Genomic DNA, 25821 nt, shown 5'->3' with positions numbered 1-25821 from the left:
GATTGCTAAAGCTATCATTAGATATAATGTAGAATTCTAATGGTGATAGAATTATTTAAAGCCTATTCAATACAAACAATCTAATCTTTTCTCTTTTAATATTAGTGTATTTAATTCGTGTTTTTTTTATTTTAAATATTGTATGTTTGATTGTTATGATTAGGTTTTATGAAACGTTAATTCGTGTTTATATCTTGCGTAGTTTTGTAATTATATAAACTGAATTCTAAAAACAAATGTTGCAGCTCAATAACTATTCAATTTTAAAAACTTTTAGCCCCAACCTAAGTAATTTAAGCAGAGTATTTGAAAAGTTGCGATAAAATACTTCCATTCACATTTCTAGGCACTAAACTGACCTAGAAACGTAATTGTGAACGTTTTCTCGAAAGATATCTGAAGTGACGGTAACATTAGCCATTGTGCGGGATATCTATCGCCCACGCAATCCAATATACCAGCAATAGATCTAGGAATTCTAGAATTTATAACTTATCCGAAGCCAGCGGGAATATACCATATTCCCGCCATTTTCACATTTTATATATCTGACGTTTACGTATTTCTGTACGTTACCTTAAAATCATTTTTCATTTTCAAAACATAAACTAACTGTGAAGAATTACAAGTACTTACACTTTATTAATACATAATGATATATGGGAGATAGTGTGGTCTTTCAATTATATGTGTCGAAGCAATGGCACTGGTGACAGCTGCCATATATCACAGAGCTCATAAATTAGCAACGTCAAAGTTTAATCAGTTTATAAACTCTTATACTTGAGGACTATTTGAATTGCCAATATTGTTACATCTACAAATGAACGACTATTTGATAGTCTGTAATAATAGCTATTTCATAGTCATTATTATCAAAAGTAATTTATTATGTCAAAGCAACGGCGTCACTGTCAGCTGTCATTGTCATTATTTCACAGAGTTTATAAATTAACAACATCCAAGTCAAATTATTTCAAAACTGTTAGTACCTGTGGTTTATTCGATTAGCCAATATCAATAGATGTACAAATTAAGAACTATTAGAAAATCCATAGTAATAGTGATTCCATAGTCGTTATTATGAAAGTCAAATTAGTTCTTTCAACATGTTGAATGAACCAGTTTTGTGTGTGTTTATTTGATTTATCAATGTTGATCTTGAGAGATCATCGGATCTTTCTAGATCTATAAAGTCATAACAATTCAATGGTCAATAATAATAGTGATTTCATAGTCATTATTATTCTTAAATGTTATTTTTGATAAATTTAAACCATTTAGACTTGAAGTCAATAAATATTAAATTAATCATTTATCAGTTGTTTCGTTACTCTATAGTCGATTCGGGTCAGTCGAGGAACGAGTCACGAAACTTGTTTATCACCTGCGCTAGTTTGAGCGGTGGAACTAAGCAGAAACCTTTAAAAGGAGACTGTAATATCGAAATTAAACGGCTGATGCCAACAAACTAATTTCTCTAAATTATATACATTAACTTATCCGCAGGTTCTGTTGCTATTAAAACCCAGGTTATGCTTTCTAATTACTGTTCGGGTTTTCGTAACATAGTAGAAAAAAAGATGGATTTTCTTTAAAAAAAAGTAGTGGAAACGGCGCCTCAGGACACTACTAAAAGTACCACGAGTACATTACCAACCTTGTAATAGGTGTCGTTAAGACATGAATACTTTAATAACTAAATAAGAGTTAAAGCACTGTTATATTAGCATTGCTAATGTAACAGGACAGTGGACGATTCTCCGGTTGTCATGGGTTCGATCCCGGTCAATGTATACGTACACTAGTGGATTCTAAGCGTTCAATTACGTAAAGAAAAACTAATAGGGAAACTTCTGTCTTAGATGTGAAAATTTATTAAGTGTATGATTATACTATACCAATCACTTATTACTGTAAAAAAATGCAGAAATGTATCTACCCATTATAGCTTATATCATCGTAAAATTGTTTCACAAACATTTATTTGTGTTACATTATTATGAAAAGGGTTAAACAATGCTTATAAATGGCCTCTAAACAAAGCATTAAAACATACGTAAAAAACAACCCCCTATCGTACACAATAACATTGTTTAAGCATTTCTGTTTTTCGGCCTCTACCGCGTTATATAGCCCTTGTTGTGTGGCCTATAAAAACAAATGAAATATCCACGATTACTGTTATCGTTTATTATTGATTTTTGTTGTTGTGGTTTATACAAATATGTGCTGTAGTATATGAATAACGTTTTCAGATTCAATTGTTTCATTTTTCGAAGTATCACACTTTAATTGACTAATCGAATAGTTATTCGAATTGGAAACCACGTAATTTACATTTCATTATATTGTTATATGTGTCTGTGTTTCTGAGTGTCTTCTTGAAGCATGGTTAATTAGCCAGTTTAGAAAAGAAGACGTCACAACAAAAAGAAATCACATCTCTTGCGACTTTGCTTTTACTCGTAGTTATTACTAGATGACGAATTATGCGATGCGTTATTATTATTTGACGGAAAAAAATAATAGCAAATTCATGGCGCGCTCCAGCTTAATAAATCGATAAATATTTATTAATTGTGTTTATACGTTTAAATTAATCACTGAAAGTGTTAACGTTAAGTTAATTTAGGATTGAGGCAAATATTAATATTTTGACTGCAATTCTAAATATTAATCCGATATGTTATAAATGTATGTCAAAATTTAATAAAAAATTTTCGACCCGGCTCAGTTTCTTTACAACTAACAAGTTGCCAACGGGCAGGCTCATCTGATGTTAAGTGATACCGCCCATGGACACTCAATGCCAGTGGGCTCGCGAGTGCATTCCCGGCCTTAAGTATTAAGCCTTCTTTTCTTGAATGACGGCGCGGCAAAAATTACAGTTGTGGAGAGACGGACGTCGAGGCGATATGATGGTAAAGTTTTTATGTTAAAATAATCTCTATACAAGGGAATGTACATTTTTGGCGGAATAGAGTTGATGGTGTATGGAAATAATCTTTGTTTTATAGCAGCGATATAGATATGTATATAAAACCGAATAATTGTAATATTTACAGACTTTAACATTAAATCAAGACGTTATATGGAATTTACGCAATACTACCGTACAAAAGGCGTTGTGATCATCATTGTAACTGACATGAATTACTGATATAGTATATTTACACTTAAACTACAAGACTTAACTCGGTATGTGCAATAAAAATATAATTTAGTGTATATGGTTACCTAACTACTTAGCGATCTCTTCTAGGCAACCATTATGAGAGGTAAGTAATAAAAAACGTATAAGCACAAAAAAGCGAATAATTGTAGAATATTAATTCAAATTAATTATATAACTCCAGATTTTAAACGAGAGTATAAAAAATAAAGGTCGAAAGTAAATATTTGTATAAGTAATTCACAATAAATTAATAAAATATGTAGCAAAAAGAAACCTTTATACTAATTAATAAGCGAGAATCCCGTGACTAATTAAAACTTAATACTTGGATGTTACGGTCCTAAACTAACAGTGTCGAATTAATTATTAATTACTAACAAATATCGTTGATCTAAAATTACATCAGTATTTTTTTTTTATTCAGAGATGTGTTGGCCTAGTGGATTCAGCGTGCGACTCTCATGCCTGAGATCATAGGTCCGATCCCCGGCTGTGCACCAATGCATTTTCTTACCATGTACGCATTTAACATTAACTCGAACGGTGAAGGAAAACATCGTGAGGAAACCGCCTTGCCCGCTTGCCTTAGACCCAAAAAGTCAACGATGTGTGTCAGGCACAGAAGGCTGATCACCTACTTGCCTATTCAGTTCACAAACAATCATGAAACAGATACAGAAATCTGAGGCCCAGACCTAAAAAGGTTGTAGCTTCATTGATTATTATTATTAATTATAATATTTTAGAATGCCACGTTATAGGCATCCATGCGTCTGGTTGTCCCTCTATAAAATATGGCGAGGAGGCCGATGGCTGGCCATGCGTGATACTCGTGAACGGGTGCTACTTGTGGTGACTGGTCGTGCTTGAATTCGTGTATGCGGTGATGTTAGTTATTGTTGACTATGTATTTGCGTATTATTTCTACGAGAATGTAAGTGCGTGCTCCGATTTCACCATGCCTCCTGCTGATGTCATGTGGAACGTGGTCATGGTTGCAGCTCCTTACAAACGTAGTGTAATACAAAAAAAAATTATTTTAAGCCATTTATTTTAGTTTATTGCCAGTTCTTCTCTTCCGTTCTACACCCTTGAATTGAGAACTGACAGTAAATGTAAAATTAGAAGCATTTAATGTATATTTCTTTTTTATTGACGTTCATAAGTATACATTGTGTTACCTATATGAATAAATTATTTTTGACATTATTAATCCTATATGAGGCTGGTAGCTTTTATGAATATCCCAAAGTTTTACTTATCACGCCCTTCTTTTGCCTCCTGGTTTACGTTATCATGTTTGATGTTAGGAAATATTTGATATTCAAATCGTGGTTGGGCCGTGATTAATATACGCTATCAGGATTTTACAAGAATTTCAATGGCAAATTTATATGAAGAGCATCATGGCTTGGATGAGCATTTTAAGCTGTTACCCTACTCCCATGATACTCCTGTCGTGACTGACATCGACCCCAACGGAGTATGAGAGAAAATAAACCTCGACGTCCGTCGTTCTACAACTAAGGATTTCTTGAGGCAGTATTTGCCGCGCACCGAACCAATTCAACTTACGGACCTTCAAGAAAAGAGCGTATCATTTTTTTAAAGTTCAGCAACGCACTTGCGAACCGCCCATAGACATTGCCAGAAGAAATGTCTATGGGCGGTAGCACTTAACATTATGTGAGCCTCCAGCCCGTTTGTTACATTAAAAAAAGGTAATAAAAAGCTCAGCACCCCTTTTTGTGCATTAGAACATCTACGGTATACATATAATCTCAATAAAGATAAGCCACCATGACAGAATCGGTGTGAACTGACGGAATGCGACCGTAACTGATAATTATATCCTGAACATTTAGCGAATAATAAACCATTTTTTTACGCCAAGAGAGTTAGACGTATCTCCGATATAGACTTCATTCAAGACCTGCGATTTGAAGCCGCTTAAGACTTCTTTAAACCTATATATGAAACTTATCAGTTGCCAGCCCGTTTGTGACGTTTTGGGTATAGTTTTTTTTATAATTTCCCCCTTGATATATCGTGAAAGTTTATTCGTTATAATTTAGACGATAAAACTAGAGATCCATAGATTTTATTACCGTGTTTTCAACGAAATGAGTAGAGCTTCAATACTGTAGGCTAAGTTTATGATCAAGCGTGACTCGTAAATTGGGAAATCTGCTCAGCTCGCCATAAAATTAACGGAGTTTTATGTCATAAACTCAGTATATAAATAAATCGTGATTTTTTATACCTTATCTATTTTTGTCTTAAAGCGGGATTATTTGATAACTCCGTTTAATTAAGGATTATCATTTATGATACGGGAGTTTTGTACATTAGTAGGTGATATTTTAACACCATCGTGATGGTAACAAGTAAACTGAAGCAAATCGAAATTAACAAAATTAAATACGCTTCAATACGCGATCACCGGTCTCAAGTGACAAGAACACATTGTTAAATTTCCTAAAAACATAGATATTAAGCTTTGTAAAAAAAATATTTTCAACATCATTTATTATCTTAATTATACTTTGATTATTGTACGGTACAAGCATGAGGATGTATGACCTAAAAAGACGTGTACCAGACAAAAAAGGCTGATAAAATACATATCTGTAAAAATCTGATCAGAGAAACAGATAATGAAAATTTTGACCAAGATAACATAACTATTATAATAACATTTAGTTGACTGCGTTGTCACGCAAAAGCGTCAGATATGTTTGGTGTGGTCTGCTCATCTGTCTCGTACCTATCGCTGTTCTACGTCTGTATCAGTTAATTATGAGGCAAGTAGGTAATTCTCCCTTTCTAAGATTCCGAGTTGAGGCTCAGCGCAAACTCATAGCTCCAATACATGACATCGTTTGTCACGTGTCACGATTGAAGGATTTGCTTGACGCAAAACCAATATGCAGCATTCATGTAACATTATTTTTAATACATTTTATTAAACGCTTTTAGAAGCCGGTACAAATTTGATTTACGTTAAATTCTTGAAGTAATAAAAGCAATCATTTTTAGACCATCCAAAATTATGGCATTTGACGGTGTTACGGAAATTTCGTGTGAAATATTTACGCCGGACAAAGCTCGTATACCGAGCGCATTAAGCTCATAATAATACTAAATTGCCATGTGGTCACACGAGATTGCTTCTGCTTCGTGTTGTCGTAGATATTTTTACACATACATATGTAAAGTAAACAGATATGGACTATTAAATTTAGCCGTACACATTTTAACCTATTATTACGATTTTATAATAGAACTGTCAAACCATTAAAAAATATATATATAATTTTTTCTTTGTATGGACACTCACATTGCCAGAAGGCTCGCAAGTGCGTTGCCCGCCTTTTAATGATTGGCTCGCTCTTTTCACCAGACCGTAAATCGAATTAGTTCGGAAATACTTCAGTGGGCAACTGGTTCCTCATATAAGTGGTGCGCGGTAAAAACTGCTTTAAGAAACGCTTAGTTTTGCAACGACGGACGTCAAGTATTTTTTTATCCTTGACGTCCGGTGAGACTCAGCTGCAGGTGTTAGTCAGGTAAATGCGGGAGAAAATGCAGAGAGACCCCACATCTCTACGCAACGCCAAGGGATCAAGCTGCACGCTAAGTGACTGGTCGATGACGATTCGAATCGCTCTTCGTTGAATACTCTTACACGTTTCTATTTCAATCTTCTTTTAAGTATCTGTGTGCCCATTTTTGGCAAAGGTCTTGTCCAAATATCGAAACTATGTATAATAAAGCATTACCTAACCTGATACTGCAGTGTTTATATCATATAACATTGTTCTTGATAAACAGAACTCAAACAATTTCAACGGGAAATGATTGAAACGTGCTTCAACACAAATTTGTTTTAATGAAAATTACAGTGCGCATTTAGACGGCTCCAGTTACTTTAAATACAGTTTTTACTGGATTACCACGTATGATAAATGAAAACTTTTAACTGAATGACACAACTGCGTATTTAAATAATATTTATTGTTATTTGTTATTCATATTCACTTTCTTAAAAAAGGTACATTAAACTTGAATCCTCGATTTTCTTTTTTATTTCTGTCTACACAGGAATGAATTTTGTCATACATTTGCACTGATAGTGAAAAGCAAAAAGATCAAGATAGGAGGTTTGTCGATTTATTGCTATCGAGATATAGTTACTGAGTGAATTTTAGAGCCCGCGAAGTGCCCGAGAAAGCTTTAAATCAATTCTTGGCGGAAATAATGTTCGTTTTTTATTACATATCTTTCTTTTAGACATTTAATGTTTTTATTCAGAAAAAATAATTGTTTAATTCAATCGTTTAAATTACTATTTCGTGTATTTCTGGACGGTCGTTACAATATCATGACAAGAGAAAGATTATTCAGTTAAAAAGACGACAACCGTCGTTTGAAGAAAGAGTATACTCCTCCCTCAAAATCCAACAACGCACCCACTAAATTGGGCGTACGCTACGTATCTGCCCATTTTATTTTGCGTCCCGATATATATGGTGACCATGTCGTAAAAATAAATCAATAATTAATAAAATTATATAAACAAAATCTTATTTTAACAAGGTATTGCGTAATTAAAAAAAACATATTATCAATATTGACTACTTCGACTTGAGGCTTCAATTATGATGTTAAATTATTATTCTAACTCATAAAACCTTACTAAAATTGATCAACTATAATTATCGATACTCTTTCTTTTGCTTTCTCTTTCTCTTTGTTTAATACTCAAGTTCTATATATTTTAGATTACGTATTATAACGTATTTTCTGCTATATAACTGTGTAACCTCAATCATGACTATGTTAAGTTTACGTGTGTATTTCTGTTTTAGGTACTTTTGTGATAGTAACAACACTTAAAGGTAAGTAATAATATTTAGATCCCCCTTTTTCATAAAATAATTAATCAGTGTAATTTATATTGTTATGATTGAGGAGTTTTCCCATCTCCGAACAAAGGCTGAATTTCCCACACGTGAATGTCGAGGCTGTTCAACTTCTTACCACCACAGGTCTAGTGAGAAGATTGAAAAGGAAAAAACCGTTGTGTGAAAAAATAGTGGTGTGTCGATAAAAAATAATAAACAAGTAGAGAGTGTACATTCCTTAATATAGACTAAACACACGTTTTTCGACACTTTCTTATGTTAAATATCCTTTTTAGTAAATTGGGTTAGTTTTAAACTACTTTACTTAAGACTAGATCGTTATATTAAATTGTGTCTATGTGCAGAGATTTTATATAATAATTATATTAAAATAAACCTTAAAATATCAATAACAATTTTTTGAAATCTTCTGTTAATTTAAATTTGTATTTTTGTGTCACCATCGTTTATGAAGCACACGCAAAGGAGAATTTATTTCTTTTATTGAACTAATAAATTGTTATAATTTGTATAATAAATGCAAACAAGCACATGACATAGCAAAACAGATAATACAATATCCAAGTAATTGATTTAGTAACATAACGTATCGTGTGACCGTTTTAAAAGGTTATTCATAGGTTAAGGAAGGCACTAATCAACACAATATTCTTAGCTCTAAAAAATGAAAAATTTCTCCGTTTTTGTGACATTTTAAATTTATGGGCCGCCCCTGTAATTATTATCGTAGTTTACTTCGTAATCCTACTAATTATATAAAAAAACAAAATAAAAACAATTATACTAAATATATAGTTTAAGATAGAAAGCCATAATACTTAATAAATACAAAAAGATTTTAACATTTACAACAGGAAAATATCAATACAAATTATTAATTTAACTAAGAAATACCTAATTCACTAGTGTTGTGTGATGATGAGAAAGTGAGTGTGTGAGAGGCTTTCCCAATTTATTACTCAAACTTACAAACTGTCCACCATTTTAATATTAGTATAGAATACATGGGTTTTCAATATTCGATCAATATTTGCATCTAGTTAGCTCGTTAAAGCAGAAACCGTCCCAGAGCGCCTTTTGTAGAATGCACGATTACTTCAAGACTAGATTATGCATGTATCGTGCAGTGAATATATAAGTAATGTTGTTACCGTGCTTCATTTCCAACTAATGTACAAAGTTGCATCGTTCCTGTCCAATACATAATTTTAAGATCGTAGGATCCTTTTTATAAGATAGCTTTGATATTATGGCTTCGGTAGGTGATGCAGGTAATATTAAGAGAATATAAGTGCTTCTATTACACCATGCCTCCTGTTGATAGAGGACAAATCTTAGTTTCTAATTTATTTATTATTATGAATTACTTAAGATGTCATGTGGAACATGGTGTAATGGTTGCAGCTTACAAACGTTGTGTAAAACAAAATCTTGGCGATTAAAAAGAGTGCCTGAGATTTTATTGCCAGTTCTTCAGATAAGTGTTCGGTGGGCTGCCACATTTTCACGTGTTTCATAAATATTTGTAGCAACTTGACCAGCGTTCTGTAACTCACCCGGAGAAATCATTTTTCGTTGTAATCGAACCAAAGATCGGTTATAGGCGTATTTGCGTAAATGCGTATGGCGATACGCATTAACGAAAAATGAACAAATATGAAATTTTCGGGAATGTTGTTTTATTATTTTTCTTCATGCAAATAAAAATATATTTTAAATCAAATTAACTATAATGTACGTGTTATAATGCATACATTTGAGCAACAATATATTTTTACGACATCACACAAAGCTCCGTTATTTGAAGCGTATTTTGTCTACGAGATTATTAGTATAATAACAACCCTTCGTCCATATTACTTAAATTACTACGGTAATGAATTTATATTATTCACCCCCAACGCCTTCAAAAGTAGAATTATAAAACGTAATATTGATATGAAAGACCATTTATACTGTGTATGCGTTTACAAATTGAATAGAACAACGTACGAACAAATTAATAATCCAGAAGTAACAAAAGTAGATGTATGATATTACATCTACTTTTGTTACTTTATATACAGACCTTAGTTCTGCCAGTAACGAAAATATTGTCCTAAATAAGTCCTTAAATCGTGGCCAGTGTAAACTCAACTCTCTATTAACGAACGAGAAGCAACAAAGACTTGTTCTCCTTGTATAGACAATAATGTGTCATAAAATCAGAGTTCTAATTTGGATATGTACATTCTAGAATATTAAATTTCACTGTAATGTGGAACGGTGACCCATGGACATAATATTTTTTTTTTAAATAATAGTGATACGCATTTTTGCTTATAACAAATCTTGTATCTATAAAATAACTGTTGTTTCGTAGTACGGGCAACGGAATCACCCATTCGACCTTGTACCGAATGCGGGTGAACTAATAAGGCTGTATTTACTTAGAGGTCGTGGAAATTACACGATAATTTGGTACACTTTGTTACATACATTCGTTATGTCACTTGGGATATATTAAATGATAAATTTATCTTTTGGTATAGAAGTCTCCAAGACTGTTTCAGTCTCCATTTTCGAAAGAATTTAAAAGTTTTCTTTTTTATTACACATTTATTTTTATCAATAAAGGTTATAATGTAAAAAAAATGTTACAGTTACTTAACTATCACAGCACACAACATACTCTCAAAGCAATATTAAACGAAGTCGGTTTTCGCCGTCTAAACACTTCGCTATACGTAACTGACTTTAATGCGATTTCCATCAAAAGATAGTGATTCATACGTGTACTATGTAGATATATTTTGAAGCAAAGATACCCACTGCACTCTTACTAAATAAATCAGGGTCATAAACAAATCCAGTATGAAAAAAAAAACATTAAAAAGTAGTTTTCTTTGTTTAAATTAGCATTTAAAAGAAAAAAGATAAAATAATCATGGCAAAACTAGTATCATCATCATCAAAGCATTAATTTGTACTGATAACTAGATATTTTAATTATTAACTGTCCACAGAAAACACTAAAAAATTCACAGAAAAGATAAAATGTGTATTTTGGCAAAATGAAACTAAACAAATAAAACGATTTATTTCTTAGAATCAAACAATCTGTTTGTATTATACTACTTCATATTGAAAACGACAGAAAAAAATAAACCCTCTAATTTAAAAAAATATATATTTTATGTTCTCAGAAGAGATTTCTTTTCGGTGGACTCTTAATTAAATATTACTCAGTGAGCTCAGCTCCTAATTAATTAGTAAAATAGGAGATCATAAAAACAAAAGATGACGAAACTATACTCTAGCGTGTTACAAACGTCGTCGCTTATAGTATACTTGTAGTAAGTACGTCTTCATCGCTGCCGTCTGTGCGTAATGACTAAACACGTTGTGGAGGAAAAATTACATATGAATCATCAGAATATAATAGGAACTTCGATCTCTTATAGGAAAGTGAAGAGGGGATCCTGAGAAACTGATTCTTCTTCAATTGTAACCAGATTTGACCCATAAGTAACTGTAGAAGCATTGGCTGTGTCTCTCACTTCTCGGAGATATATTTCTTGCGTCAGCCAAACTCGCGTGACTCGTATCATCTCAGTTTAATAAAGTTTATATCTCAGTTTAATAAAGTTTATATCTCAATTTAATAAATTTTGTATCTCAATTTAATAAAGTTTATATATCAAGTTAATAAAGTTTATACCTCAAGATAATAAAGTTTATATCTCAGTTTGATAAGGTTTATATCTCAATTTAATAAAGTTTATATCTCAAGTTAATAAAGTTTATACCTCAAGATAATAAAGTTTATATCTCAGTTTGATAAAGTTTATATCTCAGTTTAATAAAGTTTATATCTCAGTTTGATAAGGTTTATATCTCAATTTAATAAAGTTTATATCTCAAGTTAATAAAGTTTATATCTCAGGTTAATAAAGTTTATATCTCAATTTAATAAAGTTAATAACTCAATTTAATAAAGTTTATATATCAAGTTAATAAAGTTTATACCTCAAGATAATAAAGTTTATATCTCAGTTTGATAAGGTTTACATCTCAATTTAATAAAGTTTATATCTCAGTGTGATAAGGTTTATATCTCAATTTAATAAAGTTTATATCTCAAGTTGATAAAGTTTATATCTCAGGTTAATAAAGTTTATATTTCAATTTAAGGTAGGCACAGATTATCAGTAACTGACCACAGAAAAGTTTGAAAAGTGAGCCCTTGCATACTCCGATGGATTAATCTATACTTGATCTGACAGGTTGAAATAAAGCCATTCCAATGATCGACTGTTCAGCATCAAATTTATTTGGACCACGGAAGGAGTGGCAGTACCGATAACAACTTGTTTATGTATCATGTTTCGAAGGAATTTCTTCGAAGGGCTTCTCCTGCGAGACTCGGGCCTCGACTGGGGCCGTCGTGGTGTCATCTATCGCCTGAAGAGCAGAACGGAAGCTCACTATAGTGAGTGAAGTACGAAACAAAGGCCCACGTTACGTCTTATTTATGTCCTGCAACATTATGGTGGGCTTACCACATATATTTTTTCAATAGAACGTTTCTGTTCCTGGAAGTTTGACACGTTGCAAGAGAGCAGATACATTTTTAATTTTTTTTTATAGCCCCTGTACTATAAAAGGGCAGAGGCTCATTTTATGTTAAGTGATATCCATGGACTGAGTGGTCTAATTTGGGATTTTACTCTAAACAGAATGGCTAGACAGCAATCAGCAGCAGGGACCGAACAATCTTGATATGTTTTCGGATCGCTCATATTCAGGGCATTCTTTTTTCTTTTGTGTTTTTGTTACGTGTAGTATTATTGGCTAGAAATAAATAAATAAAGTAGGACTCAAAATTCATAAGCTATTTTCATACATTATTTACGAAAATGTGTATCTTTGTGTGATTTCAGACTTCATGGTTTGTTTATTTTATTATTTAGTTTATTGATTGTTATGTAATGCGGACGTTAGACTTCTGATTCAAGAGATTAGACATGCACTATAAAGGAATTAATAATTGGTTTTATTCTTAAAATCATAAGAACAACTGGCTGGTAATTATGGAAATTTCGAATTTAATCACTTAATTACCGGCTTTGGTAATAAACAAACAATAAAATAGCAAGACACCTAAAATTTTCTTAACAAAAAATCTTTGACAAAGGAAACAAAACAATTTTCCAAAAAAATATTATTTATTTTCCTTTGTTACACTTTTCCTGTATTTATCGTAGTACCTTGATAAAATATTGTTTGATAAATAAAATCTAAGGAAGTACTTTATAGATAAAAATATATACTACATTTCATTCATCATAGCCTAAACCAAATTTTGCAGATGGACGCAAAAAATTACGTGAATTAAAATAGTACTAATAGATCATCATCATCAAATACACATAGTACATAAAATAGTACTAATAGATAATCATCGATTGTTGTTCAACTATCCATAACTTCGTGCGTAACCAAAATCAAATTGAATTAAAATTCTCACGCAAGCGTTGCAAATCGTTTAAGATATCTATAACTTTATAACATTGATTAATTCATAATAAGATACGCATTACGGACGACACGTTTATATAGAATATAATAATACGCAATAACATATTTATGATGGTTTTATTGTGACAGTTAAAGTTATGGCTGTAGATAAGTATTGTGACCTTATAAAGTAGACATTTATTGTTATTTCATACCTTATAAGAAACCTCAAGGAAAAGCTATACAGAACTTGCGGGGCTACAAGCATTTACACATCTTCACCGCCTGCTCGAATTTAAACATTCTCTGAACTTTGTGGCGATATATGCGCGATATTCACAAATACTTTACTTTTTGGACATGTTTTTTTTAATTAAGATAATATATTAATTTCTATAAGCAGTAGTAGAATGAAGATTAACCAGACTTAATTAAAACCTAAGCTAAACTAATTATTCAAAAAAGAATAAACAATTTTCCCTTTAATATTCTTTCATAAATATCCTGTTATATGCAAAAGCGCGCTGAGAACGCCAAAATTTTTCTCATTAAAATTAATATTTGTCAGCAACACAGGAATTATTGCAGAGTACAAAAAACGGTGACTCGGCAGTCGCTGTGAAACAATGAAAAAACAATTTTCACGTCGAAAGAATAAAGGTACAAAGAGTACTAATAACATTTTTGTTTTAACTTGCGTTATATAGAGATTTTGTTTGTATAATATTTGTTAAACTTATAGTTAGCATAGGACATACCCGGACCAGAGTCCTGAAGCCCGTAGTACACTTTTGGTTTTTTTAAACAAATTTAATGTTAAAAAAAGGAAATGGGTGATGGTTTTATTATTATACTCTAAGTCTATGTTAGTTATTGTTATTTCCATTTCTTTGTGTTCTGCAGAATAGAACCGTTTTGGGGAAAGGCCTCCTCCTAAACCTTTCAGTTAGATCTGTTATCAACTTCCTCCACACAATTCCCAAATGTAGTAAGTAAATTCAGTAAATGATAATACAAGAGCCACGATTTATCAAAGAGAAATAAAGAAAAATCTGCCTAAGATGACTGCACATAGACTTCATATGTGACCACGAAGCCAAACAAATGGTTCGCAGCTAAAAATATCCCCGACTCTTGTAAATATTTTAAAGTGGTTGATACAAGTTTACATAGAACAAGGATTTTATCGTATCCCTGTACATATATGGAGTCTGTGGATACCGAAGATAATCTCTATATGAATTTAAGCTTTAGTTACGGAAACCATATACGCTTTGTTCATGTGAGCATATAACGTACTTAGTTAGTTGAGGTTTTAGAAGAATAAAACTAAATTAATCCTAAAGATCAAAACATTTGAGTCAAACACTTGAGTCTGAATTCAAATAGACTTTAATAAACAATGCACTCTACCGGTTACTTAAATCAGTTAAGGAGTGTTAATTATACAACTATTCAATTTCTTAGCCAAGTTAAAGAGATTATTTAAGAAGACTCCAAACAATAAATTGTTTGTAAACTGCTACTACATTTTATCATAAGTAAAAAACCCCCTTCCACCCTCACTATGCACACAACAACTATAATTATTATAATCATTAAATAACTTTATTTTCGATTACAAAATTGTATTTTATTTACATGAGAAACATTATGTATATATGAGCGAGATACACGTCACAATTTCAGTCTAGTAGATTGACTTTGACATGTATTTTTAATGCCCTAAACTATACCATCCTCTAAACTATCCTCGTTTAACATAGTAAACGAATTAGCCTCAATTTATTAAAATGCCATCTAATAAAAGGTTACAATACTAATAAACAGTAGTGCATAAAACATCGATTGTTGTTCAATCAGCCATTAAAGCACGTTCAATGGCCACATTATAGAGCGGTAATCGCCCAATGCGTAAATTTACCATTGGACCATTACAACGCTTCATTTAAGATATTTAAGCTGGTTCTAAAATTAAAAATTACAGTAAAGTAGCGTTTAAATTTAGAATTTTTCCCATAATTCAAATTTCGGATTCGTTATTTAAATTCTGAATACGTTCTATCCAAGTTTGCGCAATTCTAGCTTGGGTTATTAGAACATAAGAATACACTAACACATAGCGACACAGTAATTTGATTAGTACATAATTAAATTAAGAGTATTGCCCTTACTATTTACGTTCGAGATTGATGATTCGAATTATTCCAATTTACACAAAAATATCTTAAAACTAAATAAAAATATTAGCAGGATTATACATTTGGCAACGTGTAACTATAAATCGGATTAGCCACTTCACCTCATATTAAGGTTGTTTTCTTGTGTGCCGTTAATGTATCTAAATCGTTTTCTGTTCATTCTGATATTTTATTTATGAGTGTTTGTTGTGTGTTGTTCGACATCGGAACATTGAAAAAACTTATGATATTATGGTAATCCAGGGTATACAGCGTGTTGGTAGATAAAAATCACGGCTACGTAACGTTAGACAGTGGGCGGGTATTGTGACTGCGGAAGAGTTGGTGCATCTGGCACAGATCAGACACGCTATACAAGACTGACGGTAATGAAGTGGCGGCAAAAGAAGTTGTGTTTTGTTGTATTTTTTCTTTTGTTAATAACTCAATACCTTTAAGTTAGGCGGATTGGGATATAGGCTCATATTGACTTATGGCTAATTGCTACAAGTTTGTTTATTTATCTTATTTTAAAGTCATAGTTATAATTAGATATATGTGTTTGTTCAGACACAGTACTCTTAATTTCGTTTAGAGATAAATGCGGCCATAGATGAAACTTTTCACATCCTTTATCGTATTACGTTTACGTAGCGAACATCATACATCGTAACTAACCACGAAATGGTCTTACTCATGATTAATATGCTCAAACTATCGTTTAGTTTATTCGTAAAGAAGTGACAACTAAAATTTTTATCAACCCAGGACGTTGGTCCTTGGTCGTTAAAGGCTTTTAATTTTTTGTATTTAATAGGAAGCAAACGGGTAGGAGGCTCACCTGATGATAAGTGATACCGCCGCCCATGGATGGACTTTACCAGAAGGCTCGCAAATGAGTTGCTAGCCTTTGAAAAATTGGTACGCTCTTTTCTTAACCCCAGGTCGAATTAGTTCGGGTTTCTTTTCATATTTTTATATCACCTATAAATTGACTATTTTCAAGACATTACCGAGCTAACGTCTGAACCAATGAACATATAATGATGACTAAATCTTTGTTCTCTCTTAGATCCAATTCTTTTAGAAACGACTTCTTGCCCTCCTCAATAGTCGGGTCTTAGTTTATATCACAAGTTAGGCCAACGGTATATATGTGTTGTATTATTTATAGAATGAAGACAAAAAGGAATTAAAGTACTTACTTTGCAAATAATAACTTTATTATATGTATCCATAAAATTACCAAAGCTTTCATGATTAAATCAATATCATAATACCATACAAAAGAGAAGCCAGAGCAACTCCATTGATTGACGTAATTGTTTCAAATCCATTCAAAGTTGGCCAAACATCTGGTATGCTTTACAATGGTTCGGTTCAACTTTGAATTGAATAGCAAAATGTTTGTGACACCTTTATATAGAAACTTTAAAACCCATTTGAAGAACTTTACTTGATTAATCAGACTTATTAAAGTTGGGATGAAATACAAGAAACTTTCTTACATTGCATCTGGTTTTGTATTTCTGGAAAGTTACATTAGATATAAATTGTAGTCAACCATTTGGACGGTAGCTGAGAACCGATAGGGTTTTTGATAGCCCATTTAATATTAATACTTACTTATACGATAAAGACAGATAACGCGGGTCATCCATCCGCTAACAATTATCTTTGATTGGAAGATTTCAGAAAAGTTCCTATTCATGTTGATAATAATAATATAGCCTTTTTTTTAGTTCGATTTAAGTCCACATATAAACATAGATCATTATATTAAACTAGATATTAGAAGGTTGAAAAAAGAACTATTCTAATATCTGGATCTTGCTAGATTTCTGCAGATCTGTTTGCCAGCCTTCCTCAACTCCTTTTGCCTTCCTTAGGGTAACATCGTGTTACAATTTTACTCTTATCATGTTTACAGCCCATCCACTTTGAAGTCTTCTGATTTTCGAGGTGATGTCTATGGCTTTTGTCTTGTATCTTAAGTCCCATCTTGTATATTATCGGTCAGATTTTTTAATGTTAAGCATACACATGTTGATTAATATTTATAAAGACATTCGATAGTTAGCTTAAATCAAATAATATATTTGTATAATTCGTTATATGTCTTTATAATTAGCCCAGTCATATTTTACGTACAAATGAAAAAGCGCTTTATAATCATTCATTGTATGTAACTTGTGACACAGTGAGTCTGAGTCTCGACTGGAATAAACAAAGATAAATTAATGTTTGTTCTTGCCTTGCGTGCTTGTAATTCTCCGTGTTTACTTAACTAGGAAACAGGAAATATGCACAGTGAAGCCAACACTTTACACATTTGCTAGAGAATAGTGTGCAGTATAGAAATGTATTTTGCACACACTTTAAAAGGCGAAACTTGAACAAATTATAAAAGTAAAATGATTTTTTTCCTAGTTACAAATAAAAAAAAACATATTTTTTTTTGCAATTTTAAAAATGTCAACTCAAGTATTATATTAATTTTTAAATTTGATCCATAATCTGAGTGAATGAAGGACTTATTCTTTGACCGTTATTAACAAACAAAATAACAAATAATCCGTGTTTTTCTAGCAACTACGGTCAAGTTTATGGTCAGGTTTTTCTTCTGCCATTGAGTACAAAAAGTACAGAAAAACATAAATGTTAGTAATGACGTTCAACAAAAAATCAAAAATAAAATGGAACTGATAAGGCAAAGGAAGTGGGGACGTCAAGTAAAAAAATGGATCGATGTCGAAGAGATGGAGCAGGCTAGCCTAGGATAGAAAATAATCCTTGGGTAGAATGCCTGGCGAACCCCGAGGGCCCATCTTAAGGGCGTGTGAAGGGCTGAGGTGTTTTTAGTAGGTAGGGTCTTGCTACCCCTCTGAATAGCAGAGGGATTTGAGTGTAGACCCAGCCCCACAGTCCCCGCGTCAAGCTCGATATCCTTGGCACGGGCCTGCGCAAGCGCATTTTCACCTCGTACAAAAAAAAAGGATAGAAAATAATGGGCTTTAAAAGGGATGCCTAAATCATAAAGATAATTTATATGCAAATACATAAAATATCTTCATTGTTTAAGCGAAATAATGATATAATGTTATCAAATATAATATCACGTAGTTGAACCAAATAGTTTCTTCAAGTTCAAGTTCTTTCAAGTCTCATTGTTTCGTATCACTCTAGTACTTACGAACACATATTTTCAACAAAAAAATCGTAACGTGCTATTAAAGTATCGACAGCATTAATACATAAACGTTCTAAATTTAAATATTATACACAAGACAATGAATGAATTTACAATTGCTCGTAGCCGAAGTAAACAGAGGCGCTTATACTTTATATTAGTTAAATAACATTCGGATTTATAGTCAACAAACACGTCTTATTAACAACTCTTAGCTCTCGGACGCACACACATCCATTCACGAACTCACACATTCACACTTACTTAATGACTTGTGTTTGATTAGTTGTAACACAAACCTACTTTCTCTCATAAAACTGTTTTAAAAATGTACCATGTAATATTTACTAATTGTTATAATTGTTATCTAGTTACCCATAAACAGGGACTCCCTAGTATGGGAATTTTGTCACAACCTATTTGTCATGAATGAAGTTTTTATTATTTAAATGTTCAGTTCTGGTGTAAATTAAAGGCCATTACGTATATAAGCCGTTGTATTATTGTCAAAAATATAATAAAACACGTATAATATAATATTGTTAAATATATTATTCGACAAATTTTACATTTTACAAATTAGTTTTGGAGGCCCATGCTCCGTTTGGGGCGCTGCGTCAGAGTACTAAGGATTAAGATACGTAGATGAAGTAGCTTACGCAGACTTTATTAGGGATTAAAGCGTCCAAATCATGGTTATGTACCAATGGATTTTTTTTTCAAGATGGCACACTTCGTGAGGAAACCGGCATGTCCTAGATCTGTGTGAACTACTTGTGTACTTTCTATAAGATAAAAATCTTTCTATAAAATGACCATAAAACAGGTGCAATCCTATAGTACCGCCGCACTGGCAGATATCAATTTAAAAAACTTAATTTAGAAAAAAACACAGTTAGTGTTATACTACTTTGGCGTAACAATATAAAAATATATATCGCCTTATCCTACGTTTGTAGAAATAACGATACTAACAATAGAAAAAAGGTATTTAATACATTGAATGTTTTATTATAACGCATTTTCTAGTTAAATAAACTTTATTTAAATATAACAAAATATTTCTACATAATTAAAGAAATGGACATTTTTAATTTTAAAATGTTAACTATACTAACTTCAGTGTGTCGGGTTTTTTGTGACTATGTGCACCCTCATTATTTTTCTTCAACGCGTATAAGAAGAAGAAGAACCTCCCCAAAGAAGTATAACATCAAAAATGAATATTAGTGCTTTATTTTGAGCATTAAATAAAAATAATAATGAAAAACGCTATTTGTCATTTCCATTTCATGTATATTGAGACAAAATGTACTTTTCGCGCTCACGTTTATCTGAACTCATTAGCCGAGATAGTATCAGTGGCATCGTTAATTTTTAATGAAATCTCACCGCCTGTACAGCGTAGTTGGCATTAAAAACAAAGTTTGGTTTAATGCCAAATATTACTTAGTAACGTGACCGTTTGGTTTTTTTTTAAGCAGACATAATATTTATCTAAATATATCTAAATCAATGGCACTACCTTTTTTAGGTGTGGGCCTCAAACTTCTGTATCTATTTCATGATCTCGTTTAACAGATTTTTTTATTGTAATAATACTGTTGATAAGAATGATCAGATAATTCATTGAGTTACGATCTTTCCGTGTCTTTCAATGTAAAACAGTATTGTTTTGTAGGAAATCGAAAAAAAACCGTTTCTTTCAATGATTTTGGCAATGCGTAAAACTTACAACACCTGACGGCGACTATAACCGTATTCATAAACGAGGAACTTTAAGGCTGTCGTTATCTATGTCGTATCACTTTATAAGGAAATAAACGAGATGGAATGTTTTTTTACTAATTGACGTGTTTTAGCCATTACATATAGTCAAATATATTGACTTTACTATGAGGGATATCTTATGAAATTGGCGTTTTGTATGGGAGGAACAAAAGTCGAATATTTTTAAATATAATATATTTAATAAATCAAAGTATGAACCATTGTTTTCTATGCACTTTTGCCATCTCGTAGGTAGTTCCTTTACTAAAAAAAACAGTCGGACGGGAATCAATAAAATCTGTGAAGGCGATTTTGACTGCCCCATCAGAGTTAATTTTTTTCCCTTGCAAGAAGTTGTCCAAATTTCGAAAAAAATGGTAATCTGTTGGAGCAAGGCCCGGGGATTACGGAGGATGTCTTAGACGTTCCAATTGAAGCTCTTCTAATTTGGTAGCCGTCTGTTGTGCAGTATGTGGTCTAGCGTTGTCGTGAAGTAGCAGTGGCGTGGAGCGATTGACCAGCCTAGGTTGTTTAGCCGCTAGCTTTTCCATCATGGTTTGATTGCTGACAATAGACATCAGCCGTAATAGTCTGGACAAATTTGAGAAAACTGTAATGAACAATACCGGCACTAGTCCACCAAACGCTTACAAGTAACTTTTTCGGGGTTAATTTTCGGTTGGGGCAGGATTTGGCTGGCTGGCCAGGATCCAACCCTTGCGCTGAGCGCTTCCGATTATCGTAAAGAATCCATTTTTCGTCACAGATAATGATTCGGTTTAAAATACCTTCGTTAATTTGCCGGTTCAGTAATATAACGCAGCAGTCGACGCGCGTTTGCCGGTTTGCTTCGGTCAATTCGTGAGGTACCCACCTTTCAAGCTTTTTAATCTTCCCAATTTGCTTCAAGTGAGTTAAAACAGTTTTATCACTCACACCGCAACCTGCAGCTAACTCGCACGTGGTTTGCGATGGATCCGCTTCCACAATAGCCTTGAATACTTCATTATCAACTCGGGTCTCAGGCCGTCCACGGGGCTTGTTATGCAGGTTGAAATTTCCAGAACGAAAACGTTGGAACCAAAAACGAACTGTGTTTTCTTTTGCAACATGACCGCCATACACATCATTCACCCTTTGAGTCGTTTTCGCAACACTAGTGCCACGGCGGAACTGGTAATCGTAAATAATGCGATACTTTAAGTTTTCCATTTTGTAAAATGAGTGACGCAAACAGAAAAAAACAGATGAAAAAAACAAATGAATGACGGTCATCGAAGCACAAATACATGAGTAAATAGCTGTACAAATTTGAATTGGAATTCCTAACCAAAGAGGATGGATGTATTTGAGGTCAAAGTGGCCAGTACGACAAAACGCCAATTTCATATGTAAGGACCTAATATCAATATTTGAGCAGACGTTATCAATTATTAGTCTGTCAAACTGTATCTATTAAAGTGCTTAGTAAATAGTTTCAAAATAGCAACTTTAGCGAGCACGCTAGAGAATATTAAGTCGTCATACTTTAGTATTTCGTGAAAATATAATACGTTACTTTACAGCGAGTGATTGATGATAGCGAAGTTTTATTACGAAATGTCACAGCCTAACTTTGTTCACAATTTTATCTACTATATTATCAGAAAATAGCTAAGTTCTTTGGCGAAAGTATTTTTCATACTTTCATGTATAGTTTTTTGTTTTCCTCGATTTAGTCCATACACCACTTTACGTACTTAACACTTACATTACTTTTTAATGAGGGACACAATGGCCATGGGTTACAGAATATGGGACTCACTATAACAGTCCTATCCACTAAAATCCTCTCACCAATCACTTCACTGTTGGGAAATCTTGGGGTCGCGTTGGCATTCTACGAGACCCTGTGATCAGTTTATACAGCAACCATCATCACATTAACATGGCCTTACTGACTAATCTTACGTATAGTATTTTAAATGTTTTTGCGACATATATATGATATATATCAGTATAGATTTATTCTAGCCCATAATACGACGACAAATTCATTTCCGAGGAGCTTGCATAGACACATGTGTGGTCAGTCTGCATCTTCTACCGCATTTACCATGGAGAGTGTTCAGAGGAGTTGTTCGGATTAATAGTTGCAGCTGAGTTTCATCATCGGACGTCAAGGCACAATACGAAATTCCACCCGTATCACCTCGGCGTTCGTCGTTCAACCACTGAGCGTTTTCACATCACACCACCACTTAAATATTTCGTACTAATTTGACTTCCTCCAAGAAAAGAACGAAACAAGTCTTAACGTTTGGTGAGCCTCTTGCATGTTTGCCATGTTTTGTTTTATAGCAAAAACACTAATAAAAGTAGAAATATATTATGGAAACTATACAGACTTCCAGGCTAATTTAACCTTACAGTGTAATATCTAAATTAACTTCTCAATAATGGTGATACAACAGCAAAAGCAAGCAAAGAGTGACAGAAACTTTTTTACTAGTTCTTCTCATCCGTTCTACCCCCTTGCTTTGAGTTCTACAGTGCTACGCATACTTCATAAATAAACGAAACAATAACATTTCGTCACCTTTTGTGACTTTTTTTATTGGAACAAGTTTTATATTATTTCACGTTTAAAAAATAGTAGTAGTCTGTTAAACAAAATTCATGGATACAACCTTTGGAAATTGAATGAATCATCCAGTTAATAATGAAAAGGTCCCATTGCACACCAATGTCAAATAACATTTAGCCGTAATTATAATTAATGGAAACGAGTCGGACGTTAATATTATAGCGAGGACAATTGTAATTATTTCTTGGCATTTGGTGCGCCTCAATTGTTCTATAGTATAGTATTTTGTTTTTTTACGAAAGTTCTCCAATTTCGGTATGACAAATTGATTAATTGTTTATCAATGCAATTACAAAACATTTACTTTACAAAGTAAATTGCTACTCTGTGTAATAAATACGCTATAACTACATTAATGTATGCGGATATTACGTGTATCACAGATTAAAAATGGTTATAAAAGGTATTTCATTGCTTGCTTATTCAATCAAATTTTTCATTAAAGTCGTAAAATTGTATATTTAATTTTTTTTTATTTATCACGTTTTTGGAAAATATTTATTAATTCGTAACTATAAAACTTGTATGTTTTATGAATAGGGCAGGAAAGGATGAGACATCTAAATGAAAATTTACGACATTTGCTATATAATTCAATTTCTATAGTCTCTATAAAAATCTTAGCCGCTAATATTTTATCGTTTTAATAAAAATAAAAAAATAATCTTAAATACCGTAGACTGCATATAGTATATAGAGAACAAAAGTATTCTTGATAATCTGGAAGTATTCTTGGACATACAACCTTAAACTAACACAAACATAAATGAAAACTTTTAAAAGTGTACATTTGGTTGTTAAAGGAAGTAGAGAGAAACGAAATGAATGTAAAAAACACTACACATCGCAAAAAACATTGCGTTATGGATGCTGTTGCGAACACATTTTGAAGGCTACACGCGAAATGTACAAACCTGATCTCTTTTGTTCCAGTTTTTAATAAAACTGCTAAACATTTCCGCCGGCACAGTTTTATCGTTCAGTAAAGCGAACGCTGACGCACGGTTTTCAAGCACATCAGCGATTTTACTAACTTTCCACTGTATTTGTCGTTTCACACTGAAATAACGCTTTAAGCTTCGTGCCTCGCTCAATACTATGCGTTGTGGTTAGCTTTTGTTTGATGCTCATTTGTATGTGAAATGTACTTTAATTTACAACGCAAATTGCTTTTTAAAGCCAAATAATCAAATTAATGTAAATACCGAACGGGTCGACCAAAATTGAGTGCCATTCTTGAGGACGCGTATAATGCCAGATAGCTCAAGTGCATTGATACTCAATAGTTATTTGTTTATTTATAAGAAATAGAAGCGTCGACATTCATTTCAATAATGTTTTAAAACTTTATTACAAAATTAATTACTAGAATTTATTACTAATTTCTTTACATTAAAAAAATCTTTAAATTCAAAAGTGTTGTACATATAACGACTAAAGCAAACCTTTACCGTTAATAAATGGTGCAGTTTCATCTATAGCAATATACAATTTTATTTGATATTATTCATATGAATAAATACAATTAAACAGAGCATGTGGAATTTGTAAATGATAGACTTTTTCAGAAATGAATCAAATAAAATTTATGACAGCAAAAACCAATAAAATGTCGGGCCAAGTGTCTTATCAATAGCTTTGATTTTTCACTTGCTTGTAAAAAATTATTTTTCTCCCCAATAGCCGACCGGAAGGGAGGTTTCCGATGAAAAATTTATGTAAGTATAGGGAAAAACAAGGAAAATACACAGCTCATTTGGGGATCCGAGCTCATAATAGATTTTTATGGAAGTTCTTATTGAAAATGCGTATAAAATAACATTGTTTTTAGAATCGTCGAAATTTATCGACCCTATATATTTAAAATTCTTTAATATTCTTAACAATAGGCGATTTCTTCACAATCAAACTTAAAATAAAAATAAATAACAATGATTCACTCAATACATACTATGGTTTATGTGACCATGGTTACCATATTTTTTACTAATCATTGTAAACATAGTGAAAACACAATACAATTATTCAGGCTATATGTTGAACTACTAATAGTCCACATTAATAATTAGTCAGAAAGAACTAAAACATTTTTTTTTATTTTTTTATACCAACTACACTAAGCTCTAATTAGCGCTGTTCTGTTACACCTCATTATATATATCTACATATACATACGTCTTAAGTTTTATTATGACAATGATCAAGCTATGAAAATGAGACCTTTATTTAAAACGGTGTAATTAGTGATTTGATTTAAAATATATATAAAATAGTATTGTCTTTTGTTAAATAGCTTTTACACATTAAGAAAAACACTTTTTGAACGGATTAAAGCTATGTATTATTATTAAAACTTATAGTTATTTACATAACTAACTAACTAAAAGATGCAAAAATCCGTAATCTTTTAGTCGATATCAACCCCGTGGCAATAAATACAGATAAAACAA

General features: G+C 32.3%; 1 protein-coding gene across 1 annotated transcript in view; it reads left to right on the top strand.

Annotated features, from left to right (window-relative positions):
- Positions 1-8056: 8056 nt before the first annotated feature.
- Positions 8057-25821, top strand: part of LOC123716223 (hemicentin-2-like) — a 75280-nt gene continuing 57515 nt past the window's right edge. The window contains exon 1 of the mRNA XM_045671856.1: positions 8057-8079. The gene's annotated coding sequence lies outside the window, so the exon portion shown is untranslated. The remainder of the gene's footprint in view (positions 8080-25821) is intronic.

This window comes from Pieris brassicae, chromosome 11 (genome assembly GCF_905147105.1).
Source record: "Pieris brassicae chromosome 11, ilPieBrab1.1, whole genome shotgun sequence".
Lineage (NCBI taxonomy): Eukaryota > Metazoa > Arthropoda > Insecta > Lepidoptera > Pieridae > Pieris > Pieris brassicae.
The sequence above is the reverse complement of the archived record's forward strand: the minus strand, read 5'-3'. Positions and strand labels throughout refer to the sequence as shown.